We start from the raw sequence: 6,535 nt of genomic DNA on the forward strand, positions 1-6,535 counted from the left end.
ACCCCAAAATTTTAATGATATTTTATGTGAAAAAAAAAAAAGAATAGAAAATGACTAAATGATGTAGAGAACCCCAGCGTGTGTTACTGTGCGTGAGTAGTGCCTCTTCTTCTTCTTCCTCGTCGTCCTCCTCGCTGCGTTATTGGCTGTTGTGTTGCCGTTGTATGAGTGGTGTCTGTTGGATTTTGTGTGTTTGATGAATGTTGTGTGTCGAGTGGCTGTTGTATGTCTGGCGGTCGTGGCGTGTTTTGTGTGTAGTGTTCTTGTGTGTTATGTACGAATACTATGTCTCCAAGCACCTTACTAAGTATAATTGATGTGTGAATAGCTGCCTGTTTCTGTAGGATACCAACGTTAATGTTGCTGTCCAATTTATTTAGGTATCTTGTAATACTTTTAGCTACTACCCCGGTAGCGCCAACGACTATTGGGATGACAGACGTTTGTGTATTCCACAAACGACTGACTTCAGTTTTCAAAAGATGGTATTTGCTCAGTTTTTCAATTTCTTTAGCACCTATGTTGTAATCGGATGGTACAGTAATATCAATTAGGAATGTGTTATTGTTGGTTTTATCAATATAAATTATATCAGGTCTATTGTGCGTTACGGTGACATCGGTTTGTACAGGCATCTCCCATAAGATTTTAGTGGATTCGTTCTCTTTGACTTGTGGCTTTCCTTCCACCAAAGGTCGGAAACTTTTATTTTGTGTTTCTTGGCTAGACACCAGTAGACGTATTGGACCAGGCAATTATGACGTTTGACATAATAAGTCCCAGCCAGTTTTTCGCATGTTGATATGATGTGCTGCGTGGTTTCATCTTTGCTAGCACATAGGCAACATTTGCCATCTACTGGCTGTTTTAGTATGTCCCGCTGATGTTGTCGTGTCATAACAGCTTGATCTTGCACCGCAAATATTGAGGATTCTATGCTGGGAGATATCTGTTGCTTCTTTAACCATTTAAATGAAAGTTCGGTATCTATGTTGGCCTGGTCCAGTACTTTTATAGGAAATTGCCCATGTAGCTGTTTATTTCGCCATGTTTTAACTTGTTTTTTTATAATTGCGTCTTTTATATCTTTGTCTGTATGTGTATGTCCCTGTGGTAAATGAAATTCTCTCTCTATTTCTTGTGCTTCGTTAATTATTGAGTATTTGACCCTATGTGTATCGTGTTGTACTATTGCTTTTATTAAATGATCTCTTTCTACTTTTAAATATTGCTTATATTTAAGTATCTCTGCTTTATACATGTTTTGTACATTCAACAATCCTCTTCCTCCTTGTGCAATCGGTAAATACAATCTTTCTGTGTCTGCCTTTTGTTGGTGTGCTTTTTTTATTGCTAGTAGTTTTCTCGTTTTAATATCTATTTTCTGTAAATCACTATTTTTGTAATTAATAATACCGAAAGAGTAGAGCAGAACTGGAATTGCATATGTATTTATACCTTTGATTAGGTAGCGCGAGTTAAGATGTGTATTTAGTAGTTTCTTAATCCTTTTGAAATTCTCTTTGGTTATCTGTTCTTTTATTAAACTGTGTTCTATTTTACCTGATTCGTGAATTCCTAAATATTTATATCTATCTCCTATTGCAAGTTGGCCGTGTGGTGACGGCATTAGAATACTTTTGTCACCACCCCCATTACCATCCCAGGGGAGTCGTAAGAGGCGACAAAAGGGAAAGCATAACACACAATATTTACTAGTGTGAGAGAAGGAAAACTCGAAATTAAACCCTGTACCAACCCGTCTAGCCAGCGTGGTACCAGTAGGCTAATAAACCTCCAAAATGATTTCACACCGCAGAACCAGGACCCTAGTCCCCGGCGGCCCCGCTATTCCTGGTTACGGTAGCGGCCATGGTAACGGCGGGGCAAGGGGTGCTAAGAATCTCCGGCAGAGATCCGGCTACCACCCCCCTTCACAACGACAATTGGCCCTGATGACATACAACGTGCGCACTTTGAGGTTGGACGAGAAGCTAATAGAGCTGGAAGAAGAAATGAACAAGTTGCGCTGGGACGTTATTGGTTTATCGGAGATCCGAAGAGAGGGGGAGGATACGAAAACCTTACAGTCCGGCCACTTGTTCTACTACCGGGAGGGAGAACAGAAGTCCCAAGGTGGTGTTGGGTTTATCGTCCACAAATCTCTCATAAACAACATTGTGGCCATCGAAAGTGTGTCGAGTAGGGTAGTATACCTTGTCCTCAAAATCTCAAAGCGGTATTCGCTGAAGATTGTACAGGTATACGCCCCATCGACGTCACATCCAGACGATGAAGTGGAAGCTACGTATGAGGACATTAGTAGGGCCATACGTAACTCTCAATCACATTTTACCGTTGTTATGGGAGATTTCAATGCAAAACTGGGCCGTAGAGGCGATGATGAGTTGAAAGTGGGGCCATTTGGATTTGGGCAGCGGAATCCCAGAGGACAGATGCTGGCGGACTTTATGGAGAAGGAAGGACTCTTTATGATGAATTCTTTCTTCAAGAAGCCGCCACAACGGAAATGGACCTGGTTGAGTCCCGACGGTGTAACAAGAAATGAAATTGACTTCATCATGAGCACCAACAGACAGATATTCAACGATGTCTCTGTGATCAACAGTGTTAAAACAGGAAGTGATCACCGAATCGTCAGAGGCATGTTGAATATCAATGTCAGACTGGAAAGATCGCGTCTGATGAAGTCAATGCTTCGACCGTCGAATGCACAAATCCAAAACCCCGAGAGCTTTCAATTCGAATTGGCTAATCGCTTCGAATGGCTAAACAGCTGCGCATCAGTGGACGATGTAAACAGCAGGCTGGTAGAGACTGTCCGTACGGTAGGGTCCAAATTTTTCAAAACCCACCGTAAGAATAGACCTCAGAAACTATCCGACCACACCCGAAACCTCATGGCTAGTCGACGTTTGATGACGCTCCAAACTTCGGAGGACGCTGAGTCATATAGGCAACTCAATAGACATATCATGAAGTCCTTGCGACACGACCTACGCTCCTTTAATACTCAGCGTATCAAAGAGACGATTGAGCGAAACCAAGGCTCTAAAGTGTTCGCAAGAGACGCTTCTATTAGGCAAAGCCAGCTGACGAAGCTGTGAAGACCGAAGATGGACGTGTAACGTCGAATAAGTCAGAGGTCCTGCGGGAGATAGAGAGGTTCTACGGGCAGCTGTTTACCTCGGTCTCAGCTGAACCGCAAGGTTTAGCTGCAGACCCTAGAGCCAAGCTAACCCGACACTACACCGAAGACATCCCGGACATCAGCCTGTACGAGATTAGGATGGCTCTCAAACAGCTTAAGAATAACAAGGCACCGGGCGAGGATGGAATTACTACGGAGCTTCTGAAAGCGGGCGGGACGCCGGTACTGAAAGTCCTTCAGAAGCTCTTCAACTCCTCTTTGCTCGATGGAAAACCGCCACAGGCATGGAACAGGGGTGTTGTGATCCTGTTCTTCAAAAAAGGTGACAAAACCTTATTGAAGAACTATAGGCCTATGGGCCTATAGTTCTTCAATAAACTGCTGAGCCATGTCTACAAGCTGTTCTCGAGAGTCATCACGAAGCGTCTCGAACGCAGGTTTGATGACTTCCAGCCTACCGAACAAGCCGGTTTCCGAAAAGGCTACAGTACCATAGACCACATACATACGCTGCGGCAGATTGTTCAGAAGACCGAAGAGTACAATCGGCCATTATGCTTAGCGTTTGTGGACTATGAGAAAGCCTTTGATTCCGTCGAAACATGGGCGGTCCTTAGATCTCTCCAGCGGTGCCGTATTGACCACCGGTACATCGAAGTATTGAAGTGTTTGTATAATAACGCCACCATGTCAGTCCGAGTACAGGAGCATTGCACGAAGGAAATCCCTGTAAAGAGAGGAGTGAGACAGGGAGATGTGATATCTCCGAAACTGTTTATCAGTGCTCTGGAGGATTCCTTCAAGCTCCTGGAATGGCAAGGACTTGGCATCAATATTAACGGCGAATACATCACTCATCTTCGGTTTGCCGATGACATCGTGGTCATGGCAGAGTCGCTGGAAGGTTTAGGGCGTATGCTCGGTGACCTAAGTAGGGTTTCTCAACAAGTGGGTCTTAAAATGAACATGGACAAAACAAAAATCATGTACAATGTCCATGTTGCACCCACCATAGTTACTGTTGGGAGCTCTACTCTTGAAGTTGTTGACGAATATATATACCTTTTTTTTTTTTTTTTTTTTTTTCGGGTAGAGGGCCGAACCTCCTACGAGGTCCCCGCGCAAAAGGGGCGCGCGGGGTATGTGAGACTCAACGATCTGCATGGTGTTGTGAGCAGACCGCGGGCCCAAGGATTTTAGAGCCCACCCACTAAACGACTCCTCTGCACTCTTACACCCGACGTCCGATCCCCTCCGAGGTCAGAACCCGGATGAGGTAGGGGGGCTACCGCGGTCAACACTACAACCAGACGGCGCGGCTCACCCCAAGGACGCCCAGCTGACGGAGCCTTCGAGGCGAATCGAAGGCTCTGAAACGTCGGCCGTCTTGGTACGGCAGCCCGTCGGGCCGCCCAGACGGTGCCGCTGGTGTCCCGGAATACCCCGCTGGACCAGAACCAGCCTGCCGGGTCGGGACGCGATACACCGTCGACCGGTCGCTCTATTCACTCCACGGCAGCGCGCTAGAGTGCTGGTAGCGCGCCGCGCGGCCTCACCCCCTCAGGTCGCCCCTTGACCTTCACCGGGGGGAGGCCGCCACCTACAGGGGCCGGGACGTACGGGCGTATTCCCGCCTCCGGCCCCCGGCTCGACGGCGACGGATCGGTGCGGAAAGGGAAGAGCTCTCCCTCTCTCGCTCCGCCGCCTCCTTCTGCGATATGGTGGACTCGCAGAAGTCGAGCATCGCCTTCCAGGACGCGTCGCTGCCGAGCATCGTAGCCACGACGCGCGGCAGCGAGAGGTCCTCTCCAATGACCGCGACGAGGGCGGCGCGTTGCTCGTCGAATCCAGAGCAACGCGCCAGCGTGTGTTCCGCTGTATCTTCCTCGTCGCGGTCCGCGCAGTGGTGGCACTGCGCCGTCGGTTCCCTTCCGGCTATCTTGTGCAAGTACCGGCCGAAACAACCATGGCCGGTAAGCATCTGCGTTAGCCGGAAGGTGAGGCATCCGCGGTCGCGGCCCACCCAGTCCGCGAGAACCGGGCGGACCGCCTCGACGGTTCGGAGGCCGGCCGACGGGTCCGCCAAGCGGCGAGACCACGCCTCCAGCACGGACGAATATATATACCTAGGACAGGCAGTCCGATTAGGTAGGTCCAACTTTGAGAGAGAGGTCAGTAGACGGATCCAACTCGGCTGGGCTGCGTTCGGTAAACTGCACAACGTCTTCTCGTCCAAAATACCTCAGTGCCTTAAGACAAAGGCGTACAACCAATGTGTGTTACCAGTGATGACTTATGGCTCGGAGACGTGGTGCTTCAATAGGGATCTTTTTAGAAGGCTCAAAGTCGCGCAGCGAGCTATGGAGAGGGCTTTGCTCGGCATTTTTCTACGTGATCGAATCCGAAATGAGGAGATCCGTAGAAGAACGAAGGTTGCTGACATAGCCCGTAGAATTAGTGAACTGAAGTGGCAATGGGCCGGCCACATAGCACGAAGAGAGGACGGTCGATGGGGCAGAAAGATCCTGGAGTGGCGACCACGTACTGGCAAGCGCAGTGTGGGACGGCCACCTACTAGATGGACCGACGACCTAGTAAAAAGCGCTGGGTCTCGTTGGATGCAGGTGGCAATGGACCGGTCGCACTGGAAATCTATTGGAGAGGCATATGTTCAGCAGTGGACGGCGATAGGCTGAAATGATGATGTTGATGATTGCAAGTTGTTGAAATGTTTCCCCGCTTAATAATATGTGACCTTCTCCGATTGTACTGTTTCGATATCTTGAACTAATATGTATTGTATTGCACTTATCCAAACCGAAGCTCATCCCTATGTCTTTTGTAAATATTTCTACACTTTCTAATAAAACTTTTGAGTTATTTCTATTGTTAGCATAAACTTTTAGGTCATCCATATATAACAAGTGATTAATCCAGAAACTGTCTTTATGTTTGTAACCCTTCATTTCATACTTGTTCAGTATGAATGATAACGGGTTAATCGCTAAACAGAACAACAATGGCGAGAGGGAGTCGCCTTGAAATATACCACGCCTGATGTAAATCGGTTCAGTAGTTATTGAATCCTGGGAGCCACGCGCCGTCATGATCACTTTCCAAGAAGGCATGGCCATCTGCAGAAACCTTTTAATCATGGGAGGACATTTATAGATATCAAGGATTTTGAGCAGCCATTGGTGTGACACACTATCGAATGCTTTTTGATAATCTATCCACGCCATGCTCAGATTATTTTGGGATTGATGTGCATCCTCTAAGATGGCTTTGTTGACCATGAGGTGATCTTTACAGCCCCTAGCACCCCTGCGACATCCCCGTTGTTTTACTGCCATTACGTTGTTC

The 6,535-nt window shown here is 47.5% G+C and overlaps 1 pseudogene; it reads left to right on the forward strand.

Annotated features, from left to right (window-relative positions):
• Positions 1-1,802: 1,802 nt before the first annotated feature.
• Positions 1,803-6,214, forward strand: LOC134201653 (uncharacterized; annotated as a pseudogene).
• Positions 6,215-6,535: the final 321 nt, after the last annotated feature.

Source organism: Bombyx mori, chromosome W, assembly GCF_030269925.1.
Source record: "Bombyx mori chromosome W, ASM3026992v2".
NCBI classification, from domain to species: Eukaryota; Metazoa; Arthropoda; class Insecta; order Lepidoptera; family Bombycidae; genus Bombyx; species Bombyx mori.